Below are 21,362 nucleotides of genomic sequence, written 5' to 3'. Positions count from 1 at the left end.
GGGGTTGACACCGGAGCTAGGTTACCTGGGACAGACAGGTGAGCAGCCCCAGCCAGAGGCCGCCAGTGCCTGGTGTTGTCGAGGTGTGGGAACGCCACCGAACTCCAGCCGGGGTTGGGGGGGGGGGGGGGGGAAAGAGAGCGGCTCCTGCACTGACCAGCACCGCCCGGCAGACCTCAGCCCCCACCCACCGCAGAGCAGAGGGCGTGGCAGCGGGTCTCAACCCGGCAGCGGGTTCAGCTCCCCTGGTGCCGCAGAGATAGAGTGCAGTGACCACCCCCCCCCCGAATATCAGCGGTTGCAGAATTTAATATAAATAGAACAGTTTAAACAAGATCTGCTGTGGCTGTAGGAAATTTAATGAGCGAAGATCTACTTGCCGCCTGGGTTGCAAGCAGCATTGCCCGGAATATTCATATGCCATTCCTGGAGACTCCCAGATGATCCAGGAGAGTTAGCAACACTCGTACTGTTCTACAGCAAGGGCATGAAAAAAAAGCCTCTTAATCTTCCATCAATATAATTTCAGCACTATTTTCCACTATACTTAGTGTAGTTTTTATTTTATCGAGCCCATTACACAAAGTGAAAGGACCGTTAGAATTTAAGCTCTCAGTTCGGCTGACATCCGTAAACCATGCATGATTTCAGCTACCTTAACACTTCCTTTCAATAAAAGCATTTCATAGAAGCAAAGAATGAATCATAGGTGCAACAGCACGGAAATGGATTATTTGACTCATCGCATCTGTGCCAATGTTTTTCTCCATGTGAGCAACTAGTCTATTCTCATAATATTCCTCTTTTTTCAGGCAACTATCCAGTTCAATTTGAAAAGACTTCGTGAGCTCTGCTTCAACAGTAGCTTGTGGCAAAGGATGCCACATTCTAAAAAAGAAAACGAAATATACTGCAACTTTTAACTCTCAACTTTGCGTTTTGACAGGGCTGGATTCAGCTACCCTGCAAGCCGGCTCCATAATCCAGATCCAGTAGATGTAAATGTGACGTGTGAATGCCTGAAGTGATCCCAATTACACTGGCCTGACTAATAGCTGGATTGAGAGCATCTCGCGATGTATCTGCGGACGGTAATGCTGATTTGGCAGCTGGAATCTGTGGGGAGGTGTTGCACTCCACAGGTCAGATTGTGGTCAATTTTAAACGTGATCTGACCTCTGACCAGCAGTACAATCAGGGTAAAAGCTGCTTACAGAGCAGCTTCTACTCTCCCCATTGACATTTTAATTAATGCATACAGAATTAATCATGAAACAAATAGCACTATTATTTATCAATCGCAAATAAACTGCTCCCTCGAAACAAAAAAATTCCTTTGTGTTCTATCCTCATACCAGCAAGTTGAACAGATCTATAACTTATGTATAACTTATGTGCGGGTTGGGAACCCTCAGCTGAACTGGACACATATTCCCACGTCTTAGCAAATATATTTTGTAACCAAATAGTCTGAAACGGCAACTTCAATAAAATCCAAAATACTGACCTGTAAACCTCACAGATCGATAAATTACTAAGTGATATAGTACATCAGTTAGAGCAGTAAAGCTAAAGTAAGTCACAAAGGAAGCTCTGCTTCCTCTTCCTAGTTTTACAATTAGAAAGTGTAACTTTTTTTGGCAGGGATGTATACATTTTCTAAAATGGTTCTGTGCTATTATGAACTTTTGCACTTAATCCCTTCCCATTCCCAGAAATGACAACATACCTTGAATAATGGTTAACCATGAGTGAGTCAGTTAAGATTTTTGCCCAAAGAAACATTTTACATACTCAATGCATTTTCATTAATATCTTATCAATAATACCATATCAACACAGTTAGTGACAAGTATGTCAAGCCTTCCTACTTGGCTAGTACTGGTATTACAGACCTGTGTGAGAAGTCACACACCAGGTTATAGTCCAACAGCTTTATTTGAGATCACAAGCTTTCGGAGTGCTGCTCCTTCGTCAGGTGAAGTGAAGAGATGCATATAAGCACAGCATATATAGTCAGAGAACACTGCCAGATGATTACAGGTAATCTTTCTAACTGCCCTTTATCACACCTCGGCAGAGAGATAATCACAGCAATCAAAGGTATGAAAGGTGTCCAAACAGGTCAGTCAGGAAAACATTACATCAAAGAACAATGAGGTGGGGTCACAAGGGGTCAAATGTTGCAGATGCTGGGGTCTGTATGAAAAACAAAAAACAAATTTAAAAAAAAAAAAGTTTTTTGCTGGAAATCACAGCAGGTCCGGCCATACAGACCTGGTATGGTCGAGAAGAAAGGAAAGGTACCAGGGCTAACCATGTCTACGGGCTACTCTTCAGTCTAGAATAGGCAAACTGATGGTAAACAACATGGCAGAAGGTTGTCCTTATTAATAATTTACTTGCAACTGAACATACTATACCGGCAGCCTGTGACCTACTAAAGGAAGTGGGAACTAAGATTCTGGAGCATTTGGTAGTGATCGGGTTGAAGTGCAGTGCATTTGAATTTTGCACCTCATTACTCATTGGTACACCACGAAGCAACTATGTCTCTCTGATCCAGGATAGTCTTACAGTATTTACTGAGGTCAATGTTGAAGTCCGACTGTAGTGCTAGAGAGGTTGCATCACATTGAGCTTGTAAGGGCAGCCCACGTAAAACAAAGTTAATATACTTGCTGTGCACATTGGTCTAGGCACACGAAGTACGATCAATGCATGGATGGGATATCCAGGCTGTGAATCTGTAGCACTTTGCCAGGAAATAGGTAAACAGCAAGAGTTACATCCTGATTACTTGACTGATACGCGAGACAAAACAAGGTTGCAACAGCTGGATCTATCTATAATGTAACCATTTCTATAGATTCCAATATCATTCCATTAGGCCAACCATTTAATTTGTTTACCAGATGGGATCACTTTCTACTACTGTGGTTGCCTTACCTTGCGTTGGTCACTCTTCTAATTTTATTTTCTTGCACACTTGTGTGTTTCAACATTTTGCAAACATGGTTTTAAAATTTGAAAAAATCAGAATGAAAATGCTCCTGCAAATTCCAAGGCAGATGTTAGTAAAATAATGGCTGTGCTGAAATTATTTAAGACATTCATCGCATCTTGCCATTCAGATGATGGTTAGAAAATGTTCAAGTTTCATAGTTGTGGTTTATGATGTCACCTGAGCTCCTCAATGAGATCACTGTTTTCCTAATCATTCCCAGATTTCCATTAATCTTTTGTGGTACTTACTAGACACAAAATTCCATGATACTCAACTGCCAATTATTTCTCAATAAACATCAGCAATGCTTTCCCAATGGTTAATCCTTTGAGGCAGAATGTAGCACACACCATATTGTTGACACGAGATCGTAGCTGCCATCTGCAGGGGGAGCTGCTGCTAACTGATTGAATTACTAATAAACAGGCAGTAAACAAAACTTAAGGGTTCAGGGAACAGTTGCAAACCACATGGACATCATACGAACTCTTCAATAAGACAACTGCATTTTTATCATAGCACCGGAGGAGGCCATTTGGCCCACCGTGCCTGTGCCGGCTCTTTGAAGGAGCTATCCAATTAGTCCCGCTCCCCTGCTCTTTGCCCCATGCCCTGCAAATAGTTCCCCTTCAAGTATTTATCCAAATCCCTTTTGAAAGTTATTAGTGAATCTGCTTCCACCGCCCTTTCAGGCAGTGCTTTCCAGATCATAACAATTTGCTGAGTAAAATAAAAATATCCTCATCTCCCCTTTGGTTCTTTTGCCAAGTACCTTTTGTTTGCTGTGAAATTTGCAGACAAAAAAAACGAGTTTATTTTCCAGGTTAGTAATGGTGCCTGGGAACGAGCAAAACATTTAATAGCTGCAGTCACTTAAGTGTAGGTGGTCATTTAAACCTGTTGGCAGCCTATACCAAGGCTGCAGAGGAAAGATGTGATTGGCAAAAGTGATATGAAAGGCAACCCACTGTGGAGGCATGAAATGGAGCTTGCAGGCAAGTGCTGAACCAACCCTGGGCACTGTTCTCTTAGGTCAGTATTAAAGCGTCCCTAGGAAGAGGTAGAGTTGAGGCCATGGCTGACCATTATCATCACTGGCTGTGCAGCACCATGCAACTTAGCTGCATGAGTCCTTGTAGCCGATGTCACAGCTCTGTATCTAGTTCTCTGCTAACCCTGAGACTATGATGCGAGCTATCCATGGATGCTGCCAGGTGGGTGCATCAGGACCTGCTGATATGCTTGTTGCCATCTTGGCAGGGGTGGTCATTCAGGCTCTGCTGGCTGTCGATTACAGCGGAGGGGAGTACCATGCCGAGGATGTTTCAGCGACGTCAAGTTTAAAAAAAAAAAAAAACATTCCTTCGGATCCAGGCAGAGCAGGAGTGCTTGCCCGACTCCGCGGTATCCCGACCCTTCCCTCCTCCCCTCTTAGAACTTACCTTCGGGCCACTGCCGGTGATGCAAGCAGCCCTAAATATATCTCTATTTATTAAGATGGGCGTGCTCCCCGTGAAGGCACCGGCAGCTCACTCGGGTAATATTAATGAAGTCCGAGGCCCAACTTCGGGCCGGCCTCGGGCCTCCCAGTTGGGGAGCGTACTCTGTGTGTGGCTCCCATTTTAGATCTGAAAATAGGCCAAAGCAGTTTTCACCCACTATCTTTCCATTTTGCCTTCCCCTCCCTCTTCACAAATGAAAGTGCTAAATGACGGAAAATTAAGATATTAAGGACAGATTGATATCACACATTGGCTTTTACATTTCCTTTGATGCCCGAGTTCCACACATGTTAAAAATGTAGTTGTGCAATTATCTTGTTTTGAATCTGGAAGTGAATATATGAAGGATGTTGACAATTGTCAACATGGGAGATTAAATCTTTCAACCCAGGCATTTGAAACCTCAATGTGTCACTAGTGATTTCCTGTCGTCAACAGAAGTCTTTTGATTTTTTTCCCCTTATCTTCTGAGCCCTGACATATAACAAAAGCATTTTTCATGCCAAATGTAACATGTATAACTACAATCATCATCCTGATGACACTAACCTCGTCATTAAGGATGCAATTCTTAAATGGTCTATTGATTTTTTCTAACATTTGTGCTCTTCACTCTGACATGTTGCTGCGAGTATTTTATGAGAAAATCCAAAGGAATTAACTATCTGCAGCAGAGGCACACGTCGCACCCCCACCCTCGAACTACAAAGTGCTAAACTAAACATGAAATCCAAACTTTTTTTTAAAAAACCCATAAAAACAGCAACAACAAAAGAATGAGGGAAGGATGCTGCTTTAAAATGTTTGTCAGGAGCAAAGGAAACAAAATAGAAACAAGTTCTACTTGAATAATCAAGAAGTCTGCATGGGGTCATGCATGGTGGCATCTTAAATTAGCGCAAGGAAAGGGGGAAGGGCAGAAGGAATTTGGGTTAGATCTCCGGTCTGTGGAGCCAGCAGCATAATCTCTCCAACCCCCCACTCTCTCTCTCTCTCTCTCTCTCTCTCTCAACATTCCTCATCAAGTTTCTTTTGTCTGATATGAAACCACAGCAAATGTTAAAACTTTACTCTCTGGCCTAGTTAACCTCCACAAACTGCACTGTACGAAAGAAAGGTACAACACCCTCAGCTTTCTCCTGCACATCCGCTGACTAAATTCACTGCGGTTTTCAGAAGAAATTTACAGTACGCACTTCATTAAAAGAACATTTTTGGATAAGGAAAGATTCATTAATAATGTAGTCTGCACAAAATTCATTGGAACCACAAAGAATGCCTCATGAAGCCAGAGGTATGCCAACCTTTCAAGCGTACGGCAGTAGTTTCACACAATGTCGTTAATATAAAATATGGTGCTGGTTATCTTTACTGTGTGGCCAGAAAATGCAAATAGTATTAAGTTCTCCCATGATCTTAAATGGATACCATGTAGTCTTGTAACATTTTCCAAAGATAAACAAAGCAGCAATCTATTGGAACTCGCTGAAAACATGGAATCTTAAAGGAAGCCCGTCTTAATGAACTTTCCCTCCTTTTATTTACAAACAAATATGAAGATATCATTCGATTGCAATGCATTACTGTGGCACTCGTACATTATAGCATTGCCATAAATATGAAACATTGCTCTTTAGGCTTTCCTCCTTCCCAAACAAAAAATGTTTGCAAAATATATTTGCACGAACACTATTCAAAGACAGCGTAAGTTATTGCTGGGATTCAGTGATGGTTGTGTTGTCAAGTCACACACAGAAACAGTACTAGAAGTTTAAACCATGCACAATATTTGAGATTCTATGCATATAATTGTCTAAAATCTTTACTCTCAAAGGAATGAGAAATACATTGACCGCAGTAAACTGAGCTGAACCGCTAATGGGTAAACCTACAGGCAAACAGTAGGAAGTATTGAAATAAGTATTTGGAACAATACAAAACCAGTATGTACCCCATAAAGGCAAAAGCTCCATTTGTGTAGTTAAGCAGCCACGGTCAACGCATGAGATGAGAGACAGTATCAGTTAAGAGTAAAGGCTTACACAAATGCAAGGAAAAGTGCAAATCCAGACTGGGAGATCTACAAAAAGCAACAAAGGGACAACAACAACATTTCATTTATATAGCACCTTTAACGTAGTAAAGCATTCCAAGACGCTTCACAGGAGCGTTATCAAACAAAATTTGACATCGAGCCACATATTAGGGCAGATGATCAAAAGCTTGGTCAAAGAGATTCTTCGGAACTGAGGATGACTTGCTTCCACATTAAAAATGAGCTCGCAGGTGGCTGATGAGTCCAATGCGGGACCTACAGTCTCTGTCACAGGTGGGGCAGACGGTGGTAAAAGGGGCGGGTGGGTGGGGTGCTTGGGTTGATGAGCGCTCCTTGCGCTTGGCTTCCGGCGAAAAGACTTGGTGTTCGGCGCCTTCCCGGATGCTTCTCCTCCACTTTGTGCGGTCTTGGGCCAGGGATTCCCAGGTGTCGGTGGGGATGTTGCACTTTTTCAAGGAGGCTTTGAGGGTGTCCTTGAAGTGTTTCCTTGATAGGTTTTAAGGAGTGTCTTAAAGGAGGAGAGAGGTAGCGAGATGGAGAGGTTTAGGGAGGGAATTTCAGAGCTTATAGCCGAGGCAGCTGAAGGCACGGCCGCCAATGCTGGAGTGAGTAAAATCGGGGATGCGCAAAAGGCCAGAATTGGAGGAGCACAGAGATCTTGGAGGGTTGTAGGGCTGGAGGAGGTTAGAGATGGGGGCAGACACAAAGAAAGAGATGAGGTGCAAAAAAGAGTATGAAAAAAAGTCAGGGATATTAAAGCTAACAGTAAAAGTTTTTATCAATATATTAAGAAAAAGAGAGTGGTAAGAGGGAATGTGAGCTGTCTTCATAGTAGAAGAAGAGGACAAAATATCTGTGGGACAAGGGGACCTAAAAATAGTCAAAGGGAGGAACTTATTAGATTTAATACAAGTTAAGAAATGGTAATGGAGAAAACAATGGGACTTGAGATAGACAAATCTCCAGAAAGAGGGCTCGACAGGGTAGATGCTGAGACGTTGTTTCCCCTGGCTGGAGAGTCTAGAACTAGAAGTCATAGTCTCAGGATAAGGGGTTGGCCATTTAGGACTGAGATGACGAGAAATTTCTTCACTCAGAGGGTTGTGAATCTTTGAAATTCTCTACCCCGAGGGCTGTGGATGCTCAGTCAATGAGGATATTCAAGATTGAAATCAACAGATTTTTGGGCACTAAGGGAATCAAGGGATATTGGGATAGGGCGGGAAAGTGGAGTTGATGTAGAAGTTCAGCCATGATCTTATTGAATGGCGGCGCAGGCTCGATGGGCCGTAAGGCCTAATCCTGCTCCTATTTCTTATGTTCGTAGATCTTAGGAACTGATGGTTTCCACCCCAGGGGATGGATAGGACAATACCACAGGCAGTGATAGAGAGATGGCAGAAATATTAAATAATTACTTTGCTTTGGTATTTACCAGGGAGATAGAACAGGGGAACATGACATTGGATGATAAGATTAGTAATGAGTTCACTGCATTTAAAATAAGAGTAATGTTAAATAAACTAATCAAACTCAAAGAGGATAAAATCCCTGGTCCGGACGGATTACATACATGTATTTTAAAAGAATCTAGGGAAGAGATAGCAGAGGCACTACTACACATATTTAATAATTCGTTAGAACAAGGTGTAGTGCCAGAGGCCTGGTGGATAGCTAATATAATACCTATATTTAAGAAGGGAGATAGAACATGTCCAGGGAACTATACACCAATCAGCTTAACATCGGTGGTAGGAAAAATAATAGAATCCATATTAAAGGAGGAAATAGAAGAACATCTAGAAACCAAAAATATAATGGAGAGTCAGCATGCATTTGAAAAGGGAAAGTTTTGCTTCACCAACCTCAATGAATTTTTTGAAGAGGTAACAGAGAGAGTAGACAAGGATAATGTAGTAGATATAATTTATCTAGATTTTCAAAAGGTCTTCGATAAGGCACCCCATAATAGACTAATGAATAAGGTCAGAGAATGCAGAGTCAGGGGACAAGTAGCAGACTGGATAGCTATCTGGCTTCAAAACAGAAAGCAGAGAGTGGGGGTAATGGGTAGCTATTCAGAGTGGCAGAAGGTGGGTAGTAGTGTTCCACAAGGATCAGTGCTGGAATCACAGTTGTTCACAATTTTTATTAACAATTTAGACTTTGGAGTCAAAACACAATTTTTAAATTTGTGGATGACACCAAATTGGGGGGATAATCAATACTGAGGAGGATTGCAACAAATTACAAAAAGACATTAATAAACTTGCAGAATGGGCATATAATTGGCAAATGAATTTCAACACAGATAAATGTGATGTACTACGTTTTGGTAGGAAGAATAGGGAGGTCACTTATTACTTGGAGGGTGCGAGTCTGGGTGGGGTAGAGGATCTAATGGTGCACTGGTGAGTTTCAGAGATACGAAAATGTTGGGAAAATCATTTTTAATATATTTAGACTTTTCTGTAGGTGACAAGTTTGGAATTGTTTGTGTAGTCCCACCTCATTGGGAGAACCTCTCTCACCAGTGACAGATCGCTTCTGTAACCTCACCTGCAGCTGCCATCTGTTCTAGCCTAAGGAGGGAGTCACTGGAGAGTCTGGATGCAAGGGCTCACCTTTGTACAGTGATTGTCATTGTTTGCAGCACCTCAATGCTGTCAAACACTGAAAAATCAGCTGTCAAAAAAATTGTGCGTGGCCCCTTTAAGAAAACCGGCAGATGACACATCATCAACTGACATCATCTGACACCGGCTTTCTCTTAATTGGCTGGCAAGCCCGCAGGGTGGGCTTAACAAGGCCAATTAACGCAAAATCAAGTCTGTGCATTGTTGGGGGTGGGACTGGAATCCGGAAGGCAGCTGTCCCGCCCCCAAGCCGCATCGAGACAAAGAAAATCGCAGCCAGAGTGTTTCCACTTATGGGGAAGAGCATAACTAGAGGCCAGCAATATAAGATAGTCACCAAGAAATCAAATAGGGAATTCAGAAGAAACTTCTTTACTCAGAGAGTGGTGAGAATGTGGAACTCGCTACCACAGGGAGTGATTGAAGCGAATAGTATAGATGCATTTAAGGGGCGGTTAGATAAGCATATGAGGGAGAAGGGAATAGAGAGTTATGCTGATAGAGTTAAATGAGGAAAGACAGGAGGAGGCTCGAGTGGAGCATAAACGCCGGCATGGACTGGTTGGGCCGAATGGCCTGTTTCTGTGCTGTATATCCGATGAGGAAGGTTTGTCAGGTTAAAACACACGGGGGTAGAAATTTGTTTCGGGTGGTGGCGCAAAACAGACAAAACATTCATCCTAAGCTCTGGAACTTCCTCCCTAAGCCTCTCTACCTCTCTTTCCTCCTTTAAGACGCTCCTTAAAACCTACCTCTTTGACCAAGCTTTTGGTCACCTGCCCTAATTTCTCCTTATGTGGCACGGTGTCAAATTTTGTGTGTTTTAACCTGACAAAGCTTTAAGATGAATGTTTTGAAACAATTTAAATGAAGTTAATTGCCAGACATATTACTGTCTCTAGCTTTTTGACTCTGTTATTAAAAAGGATAAGGAAGGAATTATCCAACACACCACACCTCACGGAGGATATATTGGCCTTGTATGGGATAAAGCGCAGAGCCACCGGAATGATACCAGGGCTTAGAGGGGTAAATTATGAGGACAGGTTGCATAAACTCGGTTGGTATTCCCTTGAGTTTAGAGAGTTGAGGAGTGATGTAAACGAGATGTTCAAAATGATAAAGGGATTTGATGGGGTAGATTCCTGTGTTCCTCTCTCTTTTGTGATGGACACATTTATTGGCAGCTGTGCGTGATTTGATAAAATAAATCCTGTTTATCTTGGTTTCAGTAAAAACTGATGTGGCCATTGTTTTAATTACGTGACAAAATCATAAGTCTTCAACAAATAACATTCGGAGTTTGTTCTTGGAAAAAGATCACCCTGTAAGAGTTTGTCTGATAAAGTACACTGCGCGCCATATTTTATTCTTTTACTCTGCTACACATATAAAAAAATAAAAGAGGATACAAACATTAATGTCCAGTGTAACATCCATCTAAACATAAATCTTTTTTTTTTGCTATAAGACCAGGAGTACTTTATCTTACCCATTTGTACAAACCATTATCTAATTAAGACTTCAAACAAAGCCGAATTGGCTCGGAATTTGCGTTCAGCAGCGAAGCGAAGGTGTTTGCTCCTGGCCCCGAAGTACGCGTCGCACAAGGATCTCGCGGTCCCTGCGTCGAGAGCTTCGGGTTTTCCGACCTTCAGTTCAAATCAACGGAGTACGGTGGGGATTCCCCTTGTGCGGACTGCTGTGACATCAACAATCTGACTAAGCAGCCAATCAAAACGCGGAATTCTCACAGACAGCGAACAAGGACGTGAGTAAGTTCTTAAAATTCTAACTTTTAAAAAATTGCCAGAGCGAGCAAAACAAAGATTGGGGCTCTCACATGGGGAATAGACAAACCTCAAATAAAGATGGACAAACTTGTAAAACAAAATTAAAAAAATTTTTTTTGTTGAAAAGTTTCTTAAAAATTGGACAAAGTTCACACTGCACAAAATTAAAATTAGTTTTCCAGGCCCTTAGCATTTGTTGAGCAGTAATAATGCTGTCACAACCCCAGTTACACCTAATCCCTTTGGATCTGACGTTTAGTGGGGAATTTAACAGTGTACTTACTGCAGAAGAGCCAAAGTTTTTGTCAGTTTCCCTGATTTGGTTGATTACACAGATTGCCGGCTCTGTCGGGGGGGGGGGAGGGGGGGAGGCGACGACACAGCGCAACCTGTTTCGGAGCCGTCAATGACTGATGGCAACTTTGGGATTTCCGCATGTGCCTGCACCCCCATTGGCAAAACCCTCCCCCCCCCACTGTTGTTTGTGTAAACTTGCTGCGCTTAAAATGGCTACATCGCCAGTATGACAAGTCACTGTGCTTTCAAATAATTCACTGAATGTGAAGCATTTTTGAGATGTTACTCAGACATGTAGTAAGAAATACCTTTTATCTATTCATTTTGCTGCATGCAGTGAGTGTACTTTTTTTCTACAAATAGTATTTAGAAAAGCGCAGTGCACAAGAAACCGTAATACAATAGCTCTCCTACTGGTTTGTGACATACTTTGTTCCCTCACGCTCAAAGATTTCATTGTGGTCCTCACACTTCATTCTGGAGTTGAAGATGACCAGTTGAAATCTTTGCTCTAGCATGAACAGGGAAGCTCATTTCAGACATTTATCTCAGAGGGCTGTCTCCCTTCACCAGCCACCATCGCTTTTCATATTGGAGTTTTTGCTGCAAAGTTTATTGCAATGTTCATAACAGCCTCCTGCCAGGCTTTAGAGGATATCCTGTTTGCTCTTGCTGTGTTGTGATGAGACCTAGAGAGTATTTTGTGTGTTCAACTCACAAACCCAAAACCTGTATGCAGTCTTATTAAGTCCACTGCCCTTTTCCCTTCTTTTTTAAGAAGGAACACAGTTAATTTTATATAACAAGTATTTCCTTTGATGAAAGAAACCACCCATCCAAAACCAGCGTTTAAAACTGCTCAAGAATTCCTTTTTTAACTATCATTTTATACAAATGAGCAGAGGGATAACCTACTTATTTTACTGGTGCATTATCAAATATTGTATCTTGGTGTTTGAGTGAATGAAAGAAAAGCGGGTGTAGATATTGTGATGGGTCATGTACAAAAGGTTGCTTTAGGTATTAAAACTCCAGCTATGTGAGAGAGGCACACATACCTGATACAGTCATTAGAGGGGGACATGCTGAAATAAGTTGTCTTTGGCGTCCAATCATTTTTTAATAGCTACTCCCTTTTGTTACCGTGGGACATTTCACCTGATCTTGCAACAAATATTATTCAATGGGTGGTACAATGAAGCATCTAAATAGTTTTATTGATCAAAAGTTACAATAGGGCTTCATGCCACCTATGGAAAATGCTTACAATAAAGGAACGTTCTATCCTTAGTCAGATCATTGCTTTTCAACAGTGAATCTGGGCTGCAAGCAGAGCCAGTACCATAACTTTGCTGGACAGTATCGAACCACTATAATAAGTGACCTTGCAGCCCACAGACTGTTCTAAATTTAACTTTACTTGTCCTTTAATACGCCACAGAGTCATTAGAGGCCATGCAAGAGTTTCAATCATTTCATAACAGAATATTCCTGCTCACCTTCTCTCCCTCCCGCTCAGATATTTAAAAAAATTCTTCATTGTTTAAATTACCTCACGCAACTAATCATTTTTATCTGATATTGCTCCCTGCTGGAGAAAAAATGCTTGTCCTCTATTTTGAGCTCCATTATGAGCAGGTGACCCACTTCCTGATCTTCTTCACCACTTACACTCGCCTCTGAGTCAGAAAGTTGTGTGTTCAAGTTCCACTCCAGGGACTTGCGCACATAAAGCTAGGCTGACACTCCAGTGCAGTGCTGAGGGAATGCTGCACTGTCGGAGGTGTCGTCTTTCAGATGAGACGTTAAACCGAGGCCCCATCTGCTCTCTCAGGTGGATGTAAAAGATCCCATGGCACTATTTCGAAAAAGATCAGTGGAGTTATTCCTGGTGTCCTGGCCAATATTTATCCCTCAACCAACATAACGAAAACAGATTATCTGGTCATTATCACATTGTTGTTTGTGGGGGTTTGCTGTGCGCAAATTGGCTGCCGCGCTGCCCACATTACAACAGTGACTACACTCCAAAAGTACTTCATTGGCTGTAAAGTGCTTTGAGATGTCCGGTGGCTGTGAAAGGCACTATAGAAATGCAAGTCTTTCTTTCTTCTTTCTCATGTATGGGAGAGCAACTTGTCACAAGTCACCCATTGGTTTTCCCTAATATCCTTGAGGAAGTTCCTCACTTCTACTCAGTGCCTCTTTTTAAAGGTCCTAGCTGAGATCGGAAATTCACCATGTCGGAAACAGATCATGCCTCTTTCTATTCTGACATTACACATCATGGCACCAACACAGTGTTCTGACCGACAATACACACTTCCTCAACGACATTATGTACCTGGAGGGAGCTCATATCTGATTCATTTCCTTGCTGAATGATGTGTTGGACTACTTCTTCTCCACTTCGTGCCTGCCCAAGTATGGGGCGGAGATTGGAAACTGGGAAACCTTAGTGCCGACTTGGTGTTCTACCAGTCTGTGGTGTAGCACTGCAGCAACTACGATAACTGGGCTTCAGTTCTCTTATGGGCTTTTTTGTTGTTGTTGTCAAGTTAAGACAATGGGACAAAAAAAGTCATTTGAAAACACAAATGGGATCTGACGTGCAACAATCTTTTTGACACCGAAATCAGCTCAACGAAGGCATTACCATCCAATAGTTTATTGTACGAAGCACTACAAGCTGAATAAACTAGAGGCACAGTAACTGGCGCGCTAGTGGAAACTGTTCTTTTCTCTTCAAAACAGTCACGTTTCCATTCAGCTTTTGGGTTTGAACTGCCGCCATACTTTGCAATCTATGTAATATATTTTGAGAAACTTCTTGATAAAATTGAAACAACTGCTAACCAGCTTTAATTTGGTATAGCAGCTGCTGATCAAGTCACTGCAAAAATACGAAGCTCTCAACCTATTGTGGCAAATTTATAGTTCAAAATAACCTGTAAATGGCTACGTTTCAATACATGACTGGCACCACTCCCCTCCCCCAGCCCGAGGACAAACAATTTTCCCCACCTCTAACCTGGGACAAATGTACATGCATTATAGACACTACAAAGTGCAACTATTGCCGCCAGTGATGACTCCGCTTATAACGTCTGTGTACTTTGCATTATGTAAGTTGCAGTTCAGGACATGTGGACGTTACGTGGGAATTGTGACTCAGTTCCTTCTCTCTCCTGCCTTCTGTGGTTTTAAAAAGAACTTTCAAGCTCCTCAAGGAGTGCACCACTGATTAAAAGTAAATATCTCACCGAAGATACGTCAATTTGCTCGCGTTCTCCATGTGAATCAATTTATAGCAAAAGCACTTGCAAAGCAATATACCTCTGAAAACCTCGACAAAGATTTAAGTTAAAGATACTTGCAAAAATCGCACACACCATTTTTTCAGGGCCACAAACAAGTTGAAAACAATTTGCTTCAAAGGAAGAAAATATGCTTTTAGCATAGTGAATCTCGTCGGTAATTAATGAGGCATGAGTCGGCTCGAACTTCAATCCCCATTCCAGGGAAACCCAAAGTTACTTGGCACCTGTAACCCGACTCTGGAAGAGCGCTTCAACAAAATGGGGGTGGAAACAAAAAGGAAGGGAAGCATTTCAACAAAGAGTCTCAGCAACACAATGCGTGTGTGTGTATTGTATTATATTATATATATATATGGCCCGATTTCAACTCCCGGCGGGAGTCATGCGAGTGAGGGACGAGGCAATGACATCAGAACTCGAGCTGCACATTTAAAGAAGGACCCCGCTGCCTTCTGTCAGCTGCCCTTGCTCGACTGCACAAAGGTGCAGGTTAAAATTGCAACCGGTGGGGTGGCAGCAGGTTCGGAGGGGGGTAAGTCGCTGCGGCCATTTAAACTCCTTGCCTGCCCGACCCGAGTTAAAATCGGCCCTATAGCGTGTGTGTATTTCCCGATACAAGTTTCTTTTTTTTAAATCAATCTTTGGTTGTTTAGAACTCAGTGGAGACAGCTCACTCAAACTATACCTGTGTAAAACATTCTTTCTGTCATGTTCAATCACTCAATACCTTCATTCTAAACAGATTAAAACCACTAAAAATGAGGGTTTATTTCCATGGAAAGGACTACGGGATCAGCTGCTTCACTATTTTATGTCATAGATTCTGAAACTGCCAAGATATATAAAATAACGAGCGTCTGACCAGTGCTTCCACTAAAACTGCTAAATGATTAGTAATGGCTGGTACATTAATAGGACCTTATTATAGCTCTCGGAAACCTCTGAAAATGTTGAAGTGCAATGTTGTTGTTTGGGCTAATTAATGCCCAATAGTAACAAAACCGTGGACAGGAAGGCTTGAATGAAAAAATTACAAGAGGAAATAAGCCATGGCAGCTTAGAGGGGAGCAAAAGGAATAGTGAGGGGATTGAATGGAACAGAGAGGGGGTTGAATGGAACAGAGAGGGGGTTGAATGGAACAGAGAGGGGGTTGAATGGAACAGAGAGGGGGTTGAATGGAACAGAGAGGGGGTTGAATGGAACAGAGAGGGGATTGAATGGAACAGAGAGGGGGTTGAATGGAACAGAGAGGGGGTTGAATGGAACAGAGAGGGGATTGAATGGAACAGAGAGGGGGTTGAATGGAACAGAGAGGGGATTGAATGGAACAGAGAGGGGATTGAATGGAACAGAGAGGGGATTGAATGGAACAGAGAGGGGATTGAATGGAACAGAGAGGGGGTTGAATGGAACAGAGAGGGGGTTGAATGGAACAGAGAGGGGGTTGAATGGAACAGAGAGGGGGTTGAATGGAACAGAGAGGGGATTGAATGGAACAGAGAGGGGGTTGAATGGAACAGAGAGGGGATTGAATGGAACAGAGAGGGGATTGAATGGAACAGAGAGGGGATTGAATGGAACAGAGAGGGGATTGAATGGAACAGAGAGGGGGTTGAATGGAACAGAGAGGGGGTTGAATGGAACAGAGAGGGGGTTGAATGGAACAGAGAGGGGGTTGAATGGAACAGAGAGGGGGTTGAATGGAACAGAGAGGGGGTTGAATGGAACAGAGAGGGGGTTGAATGGAACAGAGAGGGGATTGAATGGAACAGAGAGGGGGTTGAATGGAACAGAGAGGGGATTGAATGGAACAGAGAGGGGATTGAATGGAACAGAGAGGGGATTGAATGGAACAGAGAGGGGATTGAATGGAACAGAGAGGGGATTGAATGGAACAGAGAGGGGGTTGAATGGAACAGAGAGGGGGTTGAATGGAACAGAGAGGGGATTGAATGGAACAGAGAGGGGATTGAATGGAACAGAGAGGGGGTTGAATGGAACAGAGAGGGGATTGAATGGAACAGAGAGGGGGTTGAATGGAACAGAGAGGGGGTTGAATGGAACAGAGAGGGGGTTGAATGGAACAGAGAGGGGGTTGAATGGAACAGAGAGGGGATTGAATGGAACAGAGAGGGGGTTGAATGGAACAGAGAGGGGATTGAATGGAACAGAGAGGGGGTTGAATGGAACAGAGAGGGAATTGAATGGAAAAGAGAGGGGATTGAATGGAATAGAGAGGGGGTTGAATGGAACAGAGAGGGGGATTGAATGGAACAGAGAGGGGATTGAATGGAACAGAGAGGGGATTGAATGGAACAGAGAGGGGATTGAATGGAACAGAGAGGGGGTTGAATGGAACAGAGAGGGGGTTGAATGGAACAGAGAGGGGGTTGAATGGAACAGAGAGGGGGTTGAATGGAACAGAGAGGGCGTTGAATGGAATAGAGAGGGGATTGAATGGAACAGGGAGGGGATTGAATGGAACAGAGAGGGGGTTGAATGGAACAGAGAGGGGGTTGAATGGAATAGAGAGGGGATTGAATGGAACAGGGAGAGGATTGAATGGAACAGAGAGGGGGTTGAATGGAACAGAGAGGATTGAATGGAACAGAGAGGGGATTGAATGGAACAGAGAGGGGGTTGAATGGAATAGAGAGGGGGTTGAATGGAACAGGGAGGGGATTGAATGGAACAGAGAGGGGGTTGAATGGAATAGAGAGGGGATTGAATGGAACAGAGAGGGGGTTGAATGGAACAGGGAGGGGATTGAATGGAACAGGGAGGGGATTGAATGGAACAGGGAGGGGATTGAATGGAACAGAGAGGGGGTTGAATGGAATAGAGAGGGGGTTGAATGGAATAGAGAGGGGATTGAATGGAACAGGGAGAGGATTGAATGGAACAGAGAGGGGGTTGAATGGAACAGAGAGGATTGAATGGAACAGAGAGGGGATTGAATGGAACAGAGAGGGGGTTGAATGGAATAGAGAGGGGGTTGAATGGAACAGGGAGGGGATTGAATGGAACAGAGAGGGGGTTGAATGGAATAGAGAGGGGATTGAATGGAACAGAGAGGGGGTTGAATGGAACAGGGAGGGGATTGAATGGAACAGGGAGGGGATTGAATGGAACAGGGAGGGGATTGAATGGAACAGGGAGGGGGTTGAATGGAATAGAGAGGGGATTGAATGGAACAGAGAGGGGATTGAATGGAATAGAGAGGGAATTGAATGGAACAGAGAGGGGGTTGAATAGAACAGAGAGGGGATTGAATGGAATAGAGAGGGAATTGAATGGAACAGAGAAGGGATTGAATGGAACAGAGAGGGGATTGAATGGAACAGAGAGGGGGTTGAATGGAACAGGGAGGGGATTGAATGGAACAGAGAAGGGATTGAATGGAACAGAGAGGGGATTGAATGGAACAGAGAGGGGATTGAATGGAACAGAGAGGGGGTTGAATGGAACAGAGAGGGGGTTGAATGGAACAGGGAGGGGATTGAATGGAATAGAGAGGGAATTGAATGGAATAGAGAGGGGATTGAATGGAACAGAGAGGGGATTGAATGGAACAGGGAGGGGATTGAATGGAACAGAGAGGGGATTGAATGGAACAGGGAGGGGATTGAATGGAACAGAGAGGGGGTTGAATGGAACAGAGAGGGGGTTGAATGGAACAGAGAGGGGGTTGAATGGAACAGAGAGGGGATTGAATGGAACAGAGAGGGGGTTGAATGGAACAGAGAGGGGGTTGAATGGAACAGAGAGGGGGTTGAATGGAACAGAGAGGGGGTTGAATGGAACAGAGAGGGGGTTGAATGGAACAGAGAGGGGGTTGAATGGAACAGAGAGGGGGTTGAATGGAACAGAGAGGGGATTGAATGGAACAGAGAGGGGGTTGAATGGAACAGAGAGGGGGTTGAATGGAACAGAGAGGGGGTTGAATGGAACAAAGAGGGGATTGAATGGAACAGAGAGGGGGTTGAATGGAACAGAGAGGGGGTTGAATGGAACAGAGAGGGGGTTGAATGGAACAGAGAGGGGGTTGAATGGAACAGAGAGGGGGTTGAATGGAACAGAGAGGGGGTTGAATGGAACAGAGAGGGGGTTGAATGGAACAGAGAGGGGGTTGAATGGAACAGAGAGGGGGTTGAATGGAACAGAGAGGGGATTGAATGGAACAGAGAGGGGATTGAATGGAACAGAGAGGGGGTTGAATGGAACAGAGAGGGGGTTGAATGGAACAGAGAGGGGGTTGAATGGAACAGAGAGGGGGTTGAATGGAACAGAGAGGGGGTTGAATGGAACAGAGAGGGGATTGAATGGAACAGAGAGGGGGTTGAATGGAACAGAGAGGGGATTGAATGGAACAGAGAGGGGATTGAATGGAACAGAGAGGGGATTGAATGGAACAGAGAGGGGATTGAATGGAACAGAGAGGGGGTTGAATGGAACAGAGAGGGGGTTGAATGGAACAGAGAGGGGGTTGAATGGAACAGAGAGGGGGTTGAATGGAACAGAGAGGGGGTTGAATGGAACAGAGAGGGGATTGAATGGAACAGAGAGGGGATTGAATGGAACAGAGAGGGGATTGAATGGAACAGAGAGGGGATTGAATGGAACAGAGAGGGGATTGAATGGAACAGAGAGGGGGTTGAATGGAACAGAGAGGGGGTTGAATGGAACAGAGAGGGGGTTGAATGGAACAGAGAGGGGATTGAATGGAGCAGAGAGGGGATTGAATGGAACAGAGAGGGGGTTGAATGGAACAGAGAGGGGGTTGAATGGAACAGAGAGGGAATTGAATGGAAAAGAGAGGGGATTGAATGGAATAGAGAGGGGGTTGAATGGAACAGAGAGGGGGATTGAATGGAACAGAGAGGGGATTGAATGGAACAGAGAGGGGATTGAATGGAACAGAGAGGGGATTGAATGGAACAGAGAGGGGATTGAATGGAACAGAGAGGGGGTTGAATGGAACAGAGAGGGGGTTGAATGGAACAGAGAGGGGGTTGAATGGAACAGAGAGGGCGTTGAATGGAATAGAGAGGGGATTGAATGGAACAGGGAGGGGATTGAATGGAACAGAGAGGGGGTTGAATGGAACAGAGAGGGGGTTGAATGGAACAGAGAGGGGGTTGAATGGAATAGAGAGGGGGTTGAATGGAACGGAGAGGGGATTGAATGGAATAGAGAGGGGGTTGAATGGAATAGAGAGGGGATTGAATGGAACAGGGAGGGGATTGAATGGAACAGAGAGGGGGTTGAATGGAATAGAGAGGGGGTTGAATGGAATAGAGAGGGGATTGAATGGAACAGGGAGAGGATTGAATGGAACAGAGAGGGGGTTGAATGGAACAGAGAGGATTGAATGGAACAGAGAGGGGATTGAATGGAACAGAGAGGGGGTTGAATGGAATAGAGAGGGGGTTGAATGGAACAGGGAGGGGATTGAATGGAACAGAGAGGGGGTTGAATGGAATAGAGAGGGGATTGAATGGAACAGAGAGGGGGTTGAATGGAACAGGGAGGGGATTGAATGGAACAGGGAGGGGATTGAATGGAACAGGGAGGGGATTGAATGGAACAGGGAGGGGGTTGAATGGAATAGAGAGGGGATTGAATGGAACAGAGAGGGGATTGAATGGAATAGAGAGGGAATTGAATGGAACAGAGAGGGGGTTGAATAGAACAGAGAGGGGATTGAATGGAATAGAGAGGGAATTGAATGGAACAGAGAAGGGATTGAATGGAACAGAGAGGGGATTGAATGGAACAGAGAGGGGGTTGAATGGAACAGGGAGGGGATTGAATGGAACAGAGAAGGGATTGAATGGAACAGAGAGGGGATTGAATGGAACAGAGAGGGGATTGAATGGAACAGAGAGGGGGTTGAATGGAACAGAGAGGGGGTTGAATGGAACAGGGAGGGGATTGAATGGAATAGAGAGGGAATTGAATGGAATAGAGAGGGGATTGAATGGAACAGAGAGGGGATTGAATGGAACAGGGAGGGGATTGAATGGAACAGAGAGGGGATTGAATGGAACAGGGAGGGGATTGAATGGAACAGAGAGGGGGTTGAATGGAACAGAGAGGGGATTGAATGGAACAGAGAGGGGGTTGAATGGAACAGGGAGGGGGTTGAATGGAACAGAGAGGGGATTGAATGGAACAGAGAGGGGGTTGAATGGAACAGGGAGGGGATTGAATGGAACAGGGAGGGGATTGAATGGAACAGGGAGGGGATTGAATGGAATAGAGAGGGGATTGAATGGAACAGGGAGGGGGTTGAATCGAACAGAGAGGTGAGCGAATGGAATAGTGAGGGGGTTGAATGGAATAGAGAGGTGAGCGAATGGAATTGTGAGGTATTGTAGCATTTATGGCCTTACTGGCTTCCTGAAATACTGGGCTGGATTTTCTCAGCTGAGGAGGCGGGACTGCTGGTAAAGTAGCAGAAAGTGGGGGCAGATGGCAAACCCGTCCTTATCCCGCCTCTGTGCCCATTAGCCAGGAGGGGGAAAGATATGTTGCTTTGGGTCCCGTCTCCTGGAGGCGGGAAAGGGATTAAATCCTTTTAACTGCCTGTTAACAGGTAGGGAAAAGGATTAGTGCCATTTTGCCTTCTCAGATGAAGGCTTCCCGACCTTGGAGAACCCCGTAGGGTTGGAGGAGACGTGGAGGAGGTCTGCGGTGGTTGGAGGCACCTGGAAGTAAGATGCAGAGGTGAGTGATGGGTGCAAGTGT

General features: G+C 44.1%; 1 protein-coding gene across 1 annotated transcript in view; it reads right to left on the bottom strand.

The window, feature by feature from the left end:
• LOC147112932 (protein lin-28 homolog B-like) overlaps window positions 1-21,362 on the bottom strand; it is a 224,671-nt gene that overhangs the window by 36,721 nt on the left and 166,588 nt on the right. The window lies entirely within an intron of this gene.

Source organism: Somniosus microcephalus, chromosome 9, assembly GCF_052327205.1.
Source record: "Somniosus microcephalus isolate GS21.2 chromosome 9, FLI_Smic_1.0, whole genome shotgun sequence".
Taxonomy (NCBI): Eukaryota; Metazoa; Chordata; class Chondrichthyes; order Squaliformes; family Somniosidae; genus Somniosus; species Somniosus microcephalus.
This window is presented reverse-complemented; position numbering and strand designations above follow the sequence as displayed.